Source organism: Pteropus vampyrus, unplaced genomic scaffold (genome assembly GCF_000151845.1).
Source record: "Pteropus vampyrus isolate Shadow unplaced genomic scaffold, Pvam_2.0 Scaffold14, whole genome shotgun sequence".
NCBI classification, from domain to species: Eukaryota; Metazoa; Chordata; class Mammalia; order Chiroptera; family Pteropodidae; genus Pteropus; species Pteropus vampyrus.
The window spans coordinates 3,449,194-3,466,020 of NW_011888795.1; the positions used below are offsets into that span (position 1 = coordinate 3,449,194).

Here is a 16,827-nt window from a genome sequence, read left to right on the forward strand (position 1 = left end):
GCGATACTGTTCAACACTTAAAGTACAGATTAAAGTCAGCAGGATATTGTGAAAAATTTCTACTATATTAGAATTAAGAGAATTTTCAAACAGAAGTTTGAAGAAATGAACTAAGTATCTTATCTCTCCTATTTGCAGAAGATTCCAGACAAAATAAGAGAAGACCACATTACTTGTTTGCAAAACATCTGTTTATTTCTCTGGCTAGAAGATTGACCTTCGGGCTGGATCAAATAGAACAAACAATTTCAAAGAGAACTTTTGCCCAAGATATGTAAAACAATAACCAGCTATTTAAAAATAAATTTAGGTTCTCAAATTATACAATTATCGACTAATTTCTCAAGGAAGTATAGAGAATCAAGTGAATGTTCTAAAACCACGCTTACCTAGAATGGTTTGTGGCTAAATGCGCTAAATTTCTAGCTGTCTCCTAGAAATCAGAGAGTGCTCAAATAGAGAAGGGCCCTACACATGGGATCTGAGCTCCTTTTAGAGATTGGAAAATTAAACTAAATAGTTAATTTCACACACCTGATTCTAAACAGCAGTATGAAGCTCTTCTGACTCTGCTTAATCTCTTTTTTCCCCTTCTTTGTCACATTCTTATTCTTACAAGATAATCTCAAGCATAATATTGAAAGGTAAAATACATGAATTCCTAAAACCAAAGCTAATCATATTGATGCTGCAGAGGGGCAACTCATCATTATGAAGAGAATTTAATTTGGTAGATCTATAAATTACCATCTCTTTGATGCCTCTAATTTTGACTTAATTAAATATAGGAAGTCATCTATTTTGTCTCTAAAATGTATATCTCTTATGTAATTGTTAAAACGGATAGTAAGAATAACTCATCACCACATTAAATAATGGGAACTGGAGACAGAAATATCAGGTTTACTTATGAACTTTATAATACAAAGTAAGAAATAATAAATTAGGATTGTAGATGTTTTTAAATCTTCTATCAAGAGAAAAAAACAAAGGAGGGAGTCATTTGCTAGAGAAGAGCTATTAACTGATTAGAAGGCATTTGACACTAGAAGCCAGAGGAATGTAGTTGGTATAGAATTTTCCTTTTCTCAAGTGATATATTTCCTTACTGCTTTAATAATAGCATTGAGGTAATTGTATTTCTCCGGGAATGTTTTATGCAAAAGAAGGTGCTTGATATGAATATGAGTTAATAGGCTATAGCTCATAAAGCAATAACTTATCTGGGTACATCAACACAGGGAATATAAAATTGTACAGTAAAACCTTCTGGTTGGACTGGTTATCAAAGAACATAGTTTATGACTTTGAAAATGGAAAATGAATTTATAGTCTGAAGTGCCAATAAAAGATAAGCTTGTACCTGAATATTTTGTCTTCAATTAACTGATAGTTTTTTTCTATTTCGGGTAAAATTCTAGAATAAAACTTTATGTATGTTATAAAAGGCTGTCTCACATGTACCAAAAAATCAAATTATTATAGAGGGCTACATGAATGATTTATACTTTGACAAATTTATTAAACATATTTTTCATTGAAATTCTACCGACCAAATGTATACTGGCATTTGTATGTGCCAGATATGGTCATAGGGACTATTGCAAATCCAAACACAGTGACTGCCCCTGAGTGGTTTATTATCTATGGAGAAAACACATGAAACTGTGACATAAGGTTGACAATGATCAGTTGAAATAGATGCACAAAAGATACTATCAAAGGATCAAGGAAGTTTATTCTCAGCTTGGGTAGTTTGGAATGGCTTTAAAGAGAGCTGTGGTTTAACTCTGAGGCAGGAGATAAATGGAGCATTCCAGGGAGGAAAGCAAATTGTGTCCAGAAACAGGAAAGTTTAGAATAAACTTGGATTCGGAGAAAGTAATTGGATGAGGCTGCAGAACAAAAAGAAAAAAGAGATGTAGGATGAAGGAAGGCTTCTATATTGTGCTTCATTTCCTGTCATTGTCAGCCCAATGAGTTAATTATGTAGCAGTTGTAAGAGATTACATGCATGAAAGCTCCAGACATAGCTCATGGAAGGGGCCTGAGGCTGCAGACCAGACATGGAAGCATTGAGCAATCCTGAACTTTAGTGCTACAGCTAATTAGCAGCAGAGGCATTATATCTTTGGTGCCCTCTTTTCCATTCTTCTATCTTCTATCAGGTAGCAGTTATCTAAACTCAATCTATCTTAATTTCTGGTTATGTCCAATGTATCTCCATTTCCTATATTTACCTGGTAGTTCATTCCTTTATGTCTCATGTTCATGATGCTCACAAGTCATCTCACTCTGAAATACTCTTCTTCCTTTGCTTGACTTAGGCAGTTATTACTCACCCTTCAAGATTTATCTCAAGTGACACTCTTTTGTGAAGGATTTTCTGAAAGAACATATGTAGAATATTTTTTTCAATCCACTCCAAACACTTAGAATGTTCTGCATCACATACCTCTATAATATGTGTATTTGTGCTAGCTCAAAGAAGTTGAAATCCTTAAGGTCAAATGGCTCTTTGAAGTGCTAATAAAACTTAAGCTTCTACCTGAATATTTTGTCCTGAATTAACTGATAGCATGTTTTCTATTTTGGGTAAAGTTACAGAATAAAGCTTAATATATACTATAAAAGGCTGTCTTACAGGTACAAAATATCAAATGATTATAGAGCGCATTAAAGAGAAACATGCTAACACCATCAAATTGCTTTAAATAAATCATAGAACATGTCAGTTTCATCAACACCTGGTCAGACTCAGGAGAACAAAGCATTTCACATCTTCCTGCTGCTCGGACCTAGACTAGTTTAGTCTGGCTACATAAATGATGTAATAATTGGCTAAATTAATGGTTGAAAATAGGAGTTTGAGGATTCATTCTTATTTGGTTCCATATTATATTTTAGCAATATTTTCTCCTAAAGTCTATTAAACTGAAAACTGATATTTAAAAAACTTCTGAGTATATATCCAAAGATAATTCTGTCACAGGTAAAAACATAGAAAACATTTATTTAATCTCTTACACTTATGTACAGGCAACCACATACAATAATGCACATGTGAAAGCATTCCATTTTAATTAATCATCTCAGTAAAGGGTATTTTTCATTTCCATTACAGCATTAATCACTTCTTATCACAAAGAATGTACCCCTCCACACACATACACATGTACACACACACTTAAATTAGAGTGATACTCTACCTACCTGGTTGAGAAGAAAAGCAGAGAAGACATCTTTTGTTAGTGAAGAATGGTGAGTTGGGATGGTTTATTATACGACTGTATGGGATAAGAAATAAGTTACTATGATATGCTGAAAATATTTACTTTCCTACAAAAAGTTGCTTATTCCTTCAGAAATGGCTCATGAACAAAGCAAGATGTTTAAGTTTTGTGTGATGTGTTGACACTATTTTCTGTCTAATAAGTGGAAAATTTATTAATGCCTAAGAAATTTTGAATAAGAAAAGAGACAGATCATAAGATTTAGGAAAGAATGGTAAAGGAAAATCAAGTCTCTAATACTTGATTTTCTAATACTTTTACTAATACTTTTGGTACACAATTAAAAGGTCTCCAGGATATAGGATATGAATATGACTGACTCATGAGTTAGTGATAGAATGTAGCTGAAGCTTTAGGTAATGGACCAATAAGCTATTGGACACATCACTTCACTGATATTTTTCCAGTCACTTTTTTTTTCCAGCCAGAATATGTTTCTGAAGCCAGAGTCATTTCTTCCCTCTGTGCCTACTCTGTGAAACATAATCATGGAAGAGAGATCTTTTCCTTCATATACACCTCCTTTACTTTTCTTTTTTTCTGACTATTCCATTAAAAAAAAAAAAAATTCTTAGACTACCAGGAAGTTGAATAAAGGTGCTCTGAGAAAGCATATTTTATATCACCCACTATGTAATAAAGAATGTGGCTGGTCTTTGTCTCCACTTCCTAGGAAGCAAACTCTAAATCTTTGCAATTTCCCAGAATGTCCTTCTTATTCCTGTTGAACCCTCCAGGCCATATCTGACAGTTTATACTAACAAGGAGACTCAAAGTTGGCAAGCCCTTGGATAGTTTAAGCAAAGGAGATGACCCAGGATGAGAGCTGGCCGTGCCAGAAAGACGAATCATGTGATTAGAAAGTTGGGACTTTGAGCCACATGAATCAGCCCAACTTTTGGGGAGAGAAAGAGAACTGGAGATTGAGTTCAACTGTGTGGCCAATGCTTGAATCAATCATACTTACATAACAAAACCTTAATATTAACTTTGGATACCAAAAGCTCAGATGGGCATCTCTAGACACTAATGCTCCAAGTATTGTCACACATCATGTTCTGGGAAGGTAGTATGACCTGGAGACAAGGGAATTTTTACATTTAAGACCCTCCCAGACCTTGCATCTCTGCCTTTGACTGATTTCAATTGTGTATCCTTTTTGCTGTAATAAAACTATACTCCTAAGTATTGTGCTTTCCTGAGTTCTGTGGGTCTTTTGAGCATATTATTAAATCTGAAGGGATAGTGGCACCCTCTAAATGTAGACAGCTGTTGAGAAGTGAGGACAATCTAAACTTGTGGCTGGTGTTTCAAGTGAGGGCAGTCTGACAGGTGACTGTGCCTTTAACCTGTAAAGTTTAGCCCAACTCTAGGTAGTTGGTATTAGAAATCATTGAAACTACTTTGTTTTTCTGTAAGGATGAATTTGAGCCAAGAGAGGCCTAGCAGTGTTCCCAGTGACATATGTGTTAGCAGAAAACCTGGGATGAGAGTCAGGTCTCGTTTCCATCACCCCTGTGTTCTTTGTTATGCCATGCTAGATATCAACTCTGATTCTCATCTTCATCTCTATAATAGAATGGCGATAGAGAAGAAAGCAAAGCAAGCATGGGAATGGGCTGCCAGTGTGGGCAAAATTCCATGAGGGTTTTAACTCTCACAACCTTTTAAAAATCTACATTTAACAGATAAATTGAGGTTCATATCTAAGTAGCTTGTCTCTGGAAGCAAAGGTAACAAATCACAGAGCTACTTTGTTGGAGAGGCAATATAAAGTCTTAAGAAAACAGAATCTACAGCAGCTAACCTTGGTTCCTATACTGGCTTGATTAGGACTGTGAGACAGTTTGCAATTTACCTTTTGATTCTTTCTACTGAAAAATATCGGATTTGAAATTTAAAAGATTTCTTTAAAAAATAGCTAGCACATGAATGCAATGCAATCTCTTCTTCCCATACCTTGTCCACGTAATTTTTTAATGTTTGTATTTAAGAAATAAAGTTTATGAAATACAATTAACATGAGACTTTTGCCTGTGAATTATGAAAAACTTTAAAAGAATCACTGAAGAAATAACAACCCATTCAAAATAAGAACTTAGAATGAAAGTTATGTGGCCTTGAGCAAACTCATTAACCATTTGACGAGTCAGCTTTTTCTTCTGTTAAATGGAGATAGCAATGATACATGCTTCATGAGGTTGCTGCGAGATATCAATGCCTTAGCACAGTGCCTAACACATAGCAAACATTGACAATAATTATTATTAGAGTTTACATTGTCAGTAATTATTATTATTAATAACAGTCAAATGATTCAACTCTTATTACTTAGTAAAATATATACTAAATAACAACAGGCAGAAAAAAGAATATTAAGAAAGGAATCAAATAGTAGAGGACTTAGCATGGTGCTAAAACAGCTGACTCCAAACTGGTTATAGGTAATTTAGAGACATCAGTTCTCTAATGTCAGTATGAGTACCAGCTCAAATTAGAAGGTATGTCTCCATGAAATCCTTAAAGTCAAATGTCTGATAGAACATGTTAAACAGCATCAAATTGATTAAATAAGTCACAGAGAATTCATGTATAGATATTGGAGATGTGTAAATCATCCTATGAACTTCACCAGCATGTGTAATAAATTTGTGAGATTCAGTGCAAAAAAAAAATAATTTTAGATTGGAGCAGAAGGCAAATTGATAATTTGAGGCAGTAAACATATGTGAAGAAAATACTAAGATACCCAAAGGGGCATATGCAATGGAAGTTACAAGAGAAATAAAGAAGCCAGGATTCTTCTTCACTAAGGCCAAATTCCTGCTGTATTGCTGCTTTACTCAATTCCTTCTGGCATCTACATTGTCATGATTAAGTAGGATAAATGTTTCACACTGAGCTTTGGAGTGTGCAATAGAAAAACAAGGCTGAATTACCAAGAATAGCAAAGATCCACTCTAAATTACTTTGTGTCTCAAGGACACAAGGCTGTGTGCAGAGGTGAAAGCAGATAAAAGAAAAACAGACTACTCACACAGCAAATACAAGTTGTGAAATTTAACTTTTCTTAGTTGATGGAAGGAGCTGAAAAGAAGACCTATTCATTGCTTTTAAATTGCCTGATGCCTCTCATCTTTCAAGGATATGTGTGAGTGCTAGGTCTCATTTATTTACAAAAGCCACGAAGGTATTAGCAGAATAATGTGGGAAATTAAGTTCTTTTTTTAATTAGAAGGCAACCCATTAATTAGTAGATTTATTAGACGGCCAGGTGGTTCAGTGAATCAGTTTATGGTTAATTAGAGGAAAATAATACTGTCATCTAAAATATGAATACATATAAGAACAAGCTTTTTAAAAAGCAAATAAAACGATCTGGATAATAGGATTCGTTAATCACTGGAATTGTTTGTGTGTGTGTTTGTGCGTGTGTGTGTGTGTGTGTTTGTAGATGTGTATAGAGACAGAGTCGAAGTCCTCAGACTGAAAAACACATTATTAACCTTGAATTGAGTGTGTCAGATCCTGTGTTGTAATAAAATATACTTGTGTTAAAAAAAAAAATTCAACAGAGTCAATTTGAAGATCTAATTAGCTTTATTATCTTATTCATGAATTGGGCAGCATCCCATCTAGCAACTAGATGGGCACCTGGAGGTGTTATAAAAAATCGAAAGTTTTTATAGAAAGAATGGTAAGGCAAGGGAGCTATTAGCAAAGAAAAGAAAGGATTAATTTTTCAGCCAGGGCATCTTTTCTTTTGGGAGAAGAGAAAGGTACAGTTTTTATCATGTAGATTGCCTCTTTTTTCTATGGGGGATGGAGAAGACCTACCTGACAAATTACCTTACTGGTGCTTGACCAGAAAATGTAATAAAATTACATTTCTGGGCGAGGTTGAAATTGCTATTAAATTAGGTATTAAATCTAGGTTTGGCATCATGGACTTTTAGCATGAGTGATGCAATTTTGGGCCTGTGGGTTTTTCATGTAAAGAGTAGCATGGCTACTCCTAGTATAAGATGCAAGCACTAAGCGCCCTCTCACAACTTTTCACTAAAATCAATATGAGGACCCCCTTCAAAAAGATTAAACTAAAATTGATTTAAAAATTAATTGGCAAAATGAGGTAGATGTAAATGAATGATAATAATAATCTAAATTTTAGCTTATGGTTTATTTTGCTTTTTTTCTTAAAATACAACACTCCCCAATATATTTGTTGAGTCTTATTTATTTACCTGTGTAGAGCTATAGAGACCAGAATTCAACTGGGCAGTTAGTGTGAAGATAAATGAAGACTACTTAAATGAGAGCAAGCAAAGGCTATTCAGGGCTTGCTACAGTGAGTGCGTCAGCTACCATCATTTGTGTTTAGTAGAGACTCAAAGGTAGGCAGAGGAATGGGAAGGTTACATAGCAAAGAAAAGGGATGGCTTCAGGTATGCCTTGATTGGGATGCCGTTCCCAAGGGAAGCTGGAGGCGGGCCAACTAGAAGCAGGTCATCCTCTGTGATTGATTGAGTTACACATTTGGTTTTCCCTGGTTGATCCTAAATTGGAAACAGGAGCAAATACTAAGGAAGTTACCAGTTATTAATCAAATCCTGGCCATTTAGAGCTGATTATTAAAGGGGTTATTGTTTGAATTCTTGGACTGGTTGTTACAGATAGTAATCTGACTTCCTAGATTGATTACTGTAGATAGTAGGTTGACTTCCTGGGCTGGTTGTTGCAGGCTGTGGGTCAGTTCTATTTTTATATATAGACTGGCCATAGCACACTTTTATATTCAGTCTCTCATAAGTATTTGAATCTGGCAGTGACATGTGGCAATAGGAAGAGATACTCCTCATTAAAAAGGTATCATAGAAATCAACGGAAATGGGCTGGTCACAAGTAACAATGCTTGCTGACAACTGTGCTTTTCATGGGTTACATCAATTTAGATTAATGAAGAGCCAGCCAGAAGGAAGTGGAGAATAAAGCTATTTCAGTGATACAGTGGTACGTTGGCTCAAAGCCAGGTTGAGGTGCATCTGTGAACATTAACCTATTCCTCTGAGGAGGATCTGAAGAGTGGACTGAGAAATGCCAAAAGTTATCCAGTGGCAAAGGGTTGGTCTTTTTTGAATACGAGTAAGGAAAAAAAACTTAAAAAAATCATTATGTACTTTAATAGAAAATTGTAAGAAATAAGAGAGCAAACACAGCATCCAGGAGACTCAAAAGACTAACACAACATCTGAAAATGTGCTACTGTAGGAAAGAATTGCTACTGTAGCAATCTGTTTTAAGATTTTTATTAGAATCAGAGTAGACATGACTTCTGAGAAAATGGATCAGAAAGTCATAAGGGAAAATTAGACTAATAAAAATGTAGATAGAAGAGATAAGATGGAAAAGAAACAAAATAAAACACTACAATGTGATTTTTTATGAAAGGATCAAGTCGATTACATAGTTCCCAAACTTGAGACTCTTGGAATGAGAAGGAAAAAGGCAAATTCCTATAAAAAATGGAAGATATAATTTGATATGGCCAGTGAATAAACCAGCAGACTACAGATAATTGATAGCCCTGGGGGAGAGAAAGAAATAAAGAAGAATGTTATAAAATAATAATAGTAATGTAAAATAATTACTGCTAACATTTATTAAGTGCCTACTATGCCTCAAATATGTGCTCTGTATTTTATTTAGATTATTCAATTTAATACACCCAATGGGCTTATGAGTAGTTTTATATTAACTCTATTTCACAAATGAGACAATTGAACAAAGAAAGGCATATGAGTAATCCCTTAGGTTGTTAAATAAAGCCTTTCTCATAGAATCGTAGAATTTTGTTGTTTTTTTTTTAAAAATCCTTGCAAAATTAACATATATATTCTGTCAAATTTTTTGTACTATTGATTAAAGAAAATAAAATACAAGTATTCTTAGCTTTGTTTACTCTCTTTCTCTCTCTTCCTCCTTCCCTCCCTCCTTATCTCCCTTCCTCACCAAATAAGTCTAACATAATTTGTCCTACCATTACAACAAAATAGTCATTAAGATGATCTCTATGTTTCTTTAAGCAATAGCTATTTTCAGTTGTAGTTTACTTGACATATTGGCTGTGCCTGCCACTGTAGACCAACCTTTCTTCTCAAGACTCTGTTCCCTTGGATTCCCTGATACCACCTATTTTTGCCTTTCATGTGTGATCATCTTTTTTTGAGCCTCTTTTTAATTTGGTGGCATGGGTGTGTGTTCTTCCGTGGCTCAGGCATTCCATTGAAGAGCCTTTTCTATTTTCAACCTTATCTCTCCCTATGAAAAGTTATTTGGTCTTTGCCATACATATGTCAATGGCTCTCAAGATTGGCAAATCTCTCTTCTGAGCTCCAGACTCTGTAATTTCCAGGATGTCAATATACATTTCACATAGAAAAAAATGTTAAGATTCTTGTCACATTTTCTCCTTATGTTTTCCTGATGCGGGAAATAGCATACAATTTCTCAGGCCAAATATCTTATAAGTGTCTTGTCAACTCCATTTCTCTGACACTGATCTCTAAACTATCATGAAATTCTCTCATCACTATATTTTCAGATAACTCAATTAAAATCACAACTTTCCTCCTCTATTGCTATCACTCATGTTGAACCATCTGGATTACTGAATCGATCCCTGAACATTTTGACACTTAAAGGGTTCTCCACCACCCTGACCTTTCACCCTTTGACTATTCTCCATTCAGCACCCAGAAGAATCTCCTGAAAAGGTAAATTAGCATGCATCACCCTTCTTCTCAAATTTCCAATGACTTTTCATCACATTTAAACCTAAAAGCCTGAATCTTTCTCCTGAATATTATTCAACCTCATCTCCTAGATGCTTCTCCTTATTTATTCCATTCTAGTCACCCAGGCCTTGCTGATCTAAAAACATTCTCATCACAAGGTCTGCACATTTGCTATTCCTCTGCCAAGAATGCTCATTCCTCAGATATTTGCATAGCTCATCCCCACTATAGTAAAGTCTCTATTCAAATATCATTTCATCAGACTATATTTCTTCCCCTAGATGTAAACACTATGAAGTCAGCAATGCTATCTTTTGTTCACTGGTGTATTGGCTAGAACTCAGTATATATAAATTCTTTTTAGAATGACTATATGACTGAACCTCAAACTCAACATTTTCACCATCAGGCCACCATCATCTTTTGTCCAGATATTAAAATTCACAGTCTCTACTCTATCACAATGTGTAGGTAGGTTACTAAAACTTATCACCTCCCACCAGCCTACTGGAATATATATATTTTTTGCATCACCTCTTCAGGAGTCTTCTTCCTTCTTTCCTTAGTTTGCCACTGTAAACCAAACTTTATTAGTTGATTTATTCTGTGCATTTATTCTCTATCCAGCACTCAGAACCTCTGTCAAAAATGCAAATACTCTAGATTAGTAACAAATTAGACCATGGAGAGTCTTTCCTTTTTAAGGATGCTTTATGAGAGAATTATGTTAAGCAGGGACCTCAGGGAAGTAGGGGTGGTACCTACCAAGTCTGAAATACAATGCCTCAGGGAAGTAGTTTTCAGTATTTTGTTCATCAGAATTACCAATGGCCTTTACAAGTCATATTTCTTGGCCGGGATCTCCGGGTCTTCTGATCCTATAAATCTGGGGTGGGCCCAGGAATGTGCATTTCTAATAAGTTCATAATAATACTGGACCACATTTTGAAAATTACTGTCTGGGAAGGCAACCCTGGGAAAAAAAGCTTATAGCTATTGGGAAGAGAAAGAAACTAGAAAGAAAGTGAGGCACTCACCAAAGATAAAGCTCTCCTAGATATATCCACTCACTTCCATTTGACACTATGCTATATTTGAGAGAGAGAGAGAGAGAAAGAGAGAGGGAGAGAGAGAGAGAGAGATTGAGAGAGAGAGAGAGAGAGAGAGAGAAACAAGACCTATTTAAAGACAAGGATTCTAATCCAGGCTTTATCTAAACCAATTGCATGACCTTAACTTTCCAACTCTTTGAGCCTCAGATTATTGATATGTAAAGGGACATAAAAATTATGTCTCATTCACATGAATCGTTAGAAGAATTAAATAATGTTTCTGTGTGAAAAACACTGGCACGAATTAAATTCTCAAAAAAATGTGTGCCCTACTTTCATTTTATAAATTCCCCAGGCCTTGCACTTTCCCATATTCACTCTTTTCCTTATTATTTATACTCTGATCTTATATCTTCAGCTAGAAGTTAAAATACAAGTATTCTAGTGTGTTTATGTCCAAATATCCATTTTATCTCTTCCAAACTTGTCATCACTGTGATAATTTTCTTTATCTTTATTTATAACTTCTCCAGCATGATGATGTATTTCCCAAGACTTTGCTAATCAAAATTAAAAAAATAATATTGCAGTGCATTCACATGGTGTTCTGACCTGGGGATCTGTATTCTTGGCTATAGAACTGACTCTGCTAAGCAGGTATGAACTTAGACAAATCATTTGACCTGTGTCTGTTCTACCATCTGAAAATTGGAATAATGCTTGGTATTTCATTATCTCAGAATGTTTGTAGGGAGATGTATCAGTTGTAATGCTTTTGGTTGCAATAAACCCTGTGGATCTCTCTTGAATAAATAAGACTTAATTCCCTTGTTTAAAAAAAAAAAATCTACGTTAGTTCAGGTGATCAAGAATGTCACCAAGCATCCAAATTCCCTTTATCTTCCTGTTCTGAAATCCTTAGCATAGGGCTTAATAAACTTTTATCTATAATGAGCCAGAGGATAAATATTTTTGGCTTATTTTGCCGTAAGTTTTCTGTTGCCACTTAATTTTTCCCTTGTAGTATAAAAATAGCCATAGACAATATGCAAATTAGTAAGTGTAACTGTGTTCCAGTAAAGCTATATTTACAAAAATTGGTGACTGGTCAGATTTGGCTGACAGGCTCTAATTTATTGATCCCTCTGACCTCAACATTGCTACTGCACCCCCAGAAATCACATCTACATTCCAGTTTAAAAGAAAGTGTATATCGAAGAGGGTAAAATGCAGAAAGGGCACGCCTACCAAGTTTATTACCCTCCTGCAAGCCCTCACCCAATAATAACTTTCTATTATATTGTTTTGGTCGGAATTATATCTGTAGTGGCCCTTACAACTATTCACTAGTATTTAGATTCATCTCTTCCCAAGGGCCTTCTTCACATTCTGCCTTCAGAGGTTAAGTGTGGTATGTCATTTGCATTGGTCAATAAAATTTAAGTGAAAATGACATGTTATTTCTGATCAGTACTGTTAAGACTCCAGTTTACAAGTTGTTGTTTCTTTTCCCCTCTGTCATTGTCCACAGGAACATTCTAGATAATAACCATATACACTTGGGTCCCAGATTGAGTACCCAAGGACCATGGAACAGAGTTCACAGTGACTTTCCTTGTACATAAAACTTAAGTTAAGAGATATAACTTTGTTCTTTTAAGCCACTTACGTTTGACAGTTGTTTGTTATTACAGCATCACCTAGCCCTCTTGAGAGATACAAAGTCACATAGACGCTAAGGAAAGTAAATGTGGCTTTTCGGTCTCTATTGTAAAGCAGTGGTTCTCAATTTATAACACCTGAATCAGCAGCGTAACCATTACTTAAGATCTTCTTAGAAATGAAATTTCTTGCCATGCCAAGGCCACTGAATCAGGAATCTGTGACCCGACACTCTTTTTAGGTGATTCCAATTCATACTTTACTAGCTTGGTATAAAGGAAGGAAAGAGAAAATGGGTTTGTAAGTGATTTTTGGTTCAATAAATAGTTTGTGCAGAAATGATGGAAAAATGCTACACTACTGATATTCGATACTATATTATAACACTACCCAAGGGAAAGGATGTTGATGCAAGTAGATGCTAGAAATGTTGTATAACCTTCAAATATTGTCATTGTAAACTTTCACTTTTCTTAAATGAACACTGCATTTACAATTATGAGTATATGTTTCAGAAAAGAATATATTATCCTGTTTATATAAATATAGAATATGCAGAGGACAGCAGATGTATACTTTCAAACTAATTCAATTTTATTTTTACTGCTGTGTGCAAAATGCTAGTTCTGCAATGCAGGTGTTCATGTCACTGAATAACTTAAGAAAGTCTAGTTAAATACAGTGATCTTTAGTCCAAAAAAATATTTGTTGAAGTATCTTAAGTCTTGAGCTCAAATTAAACTGAAATGGAAGACTGAATCTACTTTCATTCTGTTTTACTTTTTTAATTCTGTGAAATGACAAAAAATAATGCTTTGAAAAATTAAACATGTATGATAACCTTATCTTTAAAATTATCATCAGTGTGGGCACAAATAACAAATAGCTGTGAATTGTGAATGACCATCACTGCTTGAATATCATTTCCCTTTCTGACAAATTATTTTGGTTACTTGGAAAGAAAAAAATAGAATATAAAGAAAAAGTAAAAAGATTGCCTCTTTCCCATGTCAGCTTCACTTTGCCCATCTGAAAAATGGAGCAGTTCTACATATGACATGAGGCATTGCATTTCATAGCACATAGCAAAAACGTGTTGCCGTATGAGATTGTTTCATGCATTTATTCATTTATCCAATCGATATAAAAAGTGACTACTATGTGCAACGCTTTGAGACTTACCACAAATACACATGCCATGAGATAAGTATAACCCTTAAAAGAGCTTATGTTATCATGGGGAAAACAGGCAAGAAAACAAATAACCTCAGAACAATTTAATATTTGCTATAAAAGATATATGAATAAAATGTTACTATATGTCTAAATCTCTTCCCTTAATTTTTCCAGATCTCCTATCAATATCTCAGCTCTAATTCTTACCATGTCTTAAATGAATTAGCATAGTTGCCTCCTCACTTCTTTCTCAGGTTCTAGTATATCTCACCTCCAACATATCCTGCCCTTGACTGATGGGAAACTGTAGTGGAAAGCAAACCTGAACATATATTGTCTTGGCTAAAATATCTTTAGCAACTTCTCGTCAGTAAATAAATTCCAAGCTCCTTAGCTTAGCTTGTTCTCTCTTCATCTGGTCTCTGCCTAGCTCACCAGTAGTATCATCTCTCTTCATTCCTCTTGAAACTTGCTTTGCTCCAGCTTTATTGAACTTGTTGAGGTTTTTAAAAACTGGCAGATTCTTTATCACTCTTGGACCTTCACTTATGTGCTTCCCTTCAATGTGGTTAGCACTTTGCTGCACATGATTTCAGCCTAAATATTACCTCTTCAGAAAAGTCTTGACAACTCCACCTGCTCCCACCTACACTGTACTTCCTCTTTATCACATCATGCTGTCATTGCCTTCTTCTCTGTTTCCTTGTGTATATTAGGCTTTCCCATTAAAATATTGCTCCTCGAAGCAAGGAAACTGCTTATCTTGGGCAGTTTTATCCCTGGAGTTCAGTTCAGTTTCTGTTACATAATGGCTGTTGCATAAATACGGGTTGAATGCAAAAAGTGTGTGCCCATACAGCAAACAGATTCAAGGGCTCATTCTACTTCTGAATGACTCATCTGCATTAGAAAGAGGGAAAATTGGGAGCATTTGACCTTGGTCCGAAACTCAATTCTCTAGCAAAATAATCATGTCTTAGCAGGATGTAATGGTAGTTTAAATTGGAACAAGGAATCTCTCAAATCCCAAAACACACCCCTATTTTATGATGTTTGACCTATACTCATGTGCAATTTGCTATTTTTCTTTAAATAAGGCTCTTAATTTCTTGATTCCCTTATCCTCTCAGGTTAATCTTAAAAATTCTCTTTCCGCCTTTTTTTTTCTGTAGCAAACTGTCCTACATATCTTCAAACTAACATAATGACTTCACATTGACAAAATGATAAGAATGTTTAAAAAATCTGGCTTGTTCAACAGCTCTTAATTTGTTTAGGCACTCTTTGTTTGGCATATAATTCATATACTTATTTAATTATTCAATATTTACTTGAAAGGTTCTGTGCAAAGCACTGTGGGAGGTACTGGGAGAAAATACAGTCTTTTCTCTGAAAATGCTCAGCATAAAGTAGGGAATGTAAACATGATTAAACAAAAATATAATTGACAGCAGCATCATGACATGGAGAGAACACCAGATGAAATTGAAAGAGGGAGACCTGAGTTCTCTGAATAATTGTGTGACATTTGGCTAGTAATGTCACTTTTCTCAGCCTTAGTTTCTTATTTTAATAAGGGACATGAATTAAACAACATTAAATTAGCCTTTCAATATATGCAAGTCTCTATGAATTTAGGAAATTAAAATTTAAGTATTAAAATGTTTGATTTTCAATTTGGCAAATATTAAATAAATAGTAATTCTCGATTGGCAAATTTCTTTTGAAATGCACATTCTTATAAACTGTTAGCAGTATGTAAATTAGTGTAATCTATTTATAAGGCTTAAAATGTAAGTTCTCATGCAATTCTAATTTATAAAGATTTTTATTATAACAGAATATTAAAAATATTTAATAAACCTATAAATATACACTATGAGGATAGTAGATTAATATTTTATGGTCCATATCAACCATTAATTCTATTTTTGGAAACTATTTAAAGCACTTACAAACTGTTAGACCTTGTTCTAGGTAATGTACAATATAACCTAATTTAATTCTTGCCGCAAATGAGTGAAGCAGACACTATTAATATAAACACACTGCATATGAGATTATAGCTAATAACTAGCTTAATGTCTGACTAAAAGGTAATAGGGTCAGGATATTAACTGAGACAGATTAATTCCATAACCCAAGCTCTTAAGCACTGTGCTAAGCTCTATTTTATCATGTTATGAAGTAGCACAGCTTAATGCAAAATATAGAGTATGAAACCAAGGTAAAATATAGGTGGAAAAAATCTGAAATAATAGGTAAAAATTAATGAGGGTAAGTAATGACAGTAGGAATGGAAAAGAAGGAGAGGTAACTGGAAATATATGTGGTGGGCACTGTGGAGAATCAATGAATTAAATGTGAAAGGAGTCTATTGCCATGCCATCCTGAACAAGCCCAATCCCATCTGATCTTGGAAGCTAAGCAGAGTCAGGCCTGGTTAGTACTTGGATGGGAGACCACCTAGGAAGTGCAGGTGCTATAGGTGTCAAAAATAAAAAAAAAAAAAACCAATAAAAAATAAAATAAATAAAGTAAATAAAAAAAGTTAAATATGGAGGGAAATAAAATAAATTAAGGGGATTAATAATGATATTAATAATTATAATAATGATGCAAGTATTATCTATTAAGAACCTACTATGTTTCATACTATTAGTCATTTAATACTCCATCTTATAAATTAACAAGATTTGATTAGCAGAAATAATTAAGTTGGATTTAATATCAAAGTCATACAGTTTGAAGAGCCAAAAAGACTTATTTACTATGGAGATATCCATAGGGACTGTAGATGGTAGTGAATAATGCAGAGTGAATCACAGGGAACCTAGGACCAGATTCCTC

General features: G+C 34.6%; 1 pseudogene; it reads left to right on the forward strand.

Annotated features, from left to right (window-relative positions):
- The first annotated feature begins 16,349 nt into the window (after positions 1 to 16,349).
- Positions 16,350 to 16,468, forward strand: LOC111734574 (annotated as a pseudogene).
- Positions 16,469 to 16,827: the final 359 nt, after the last annotated feature.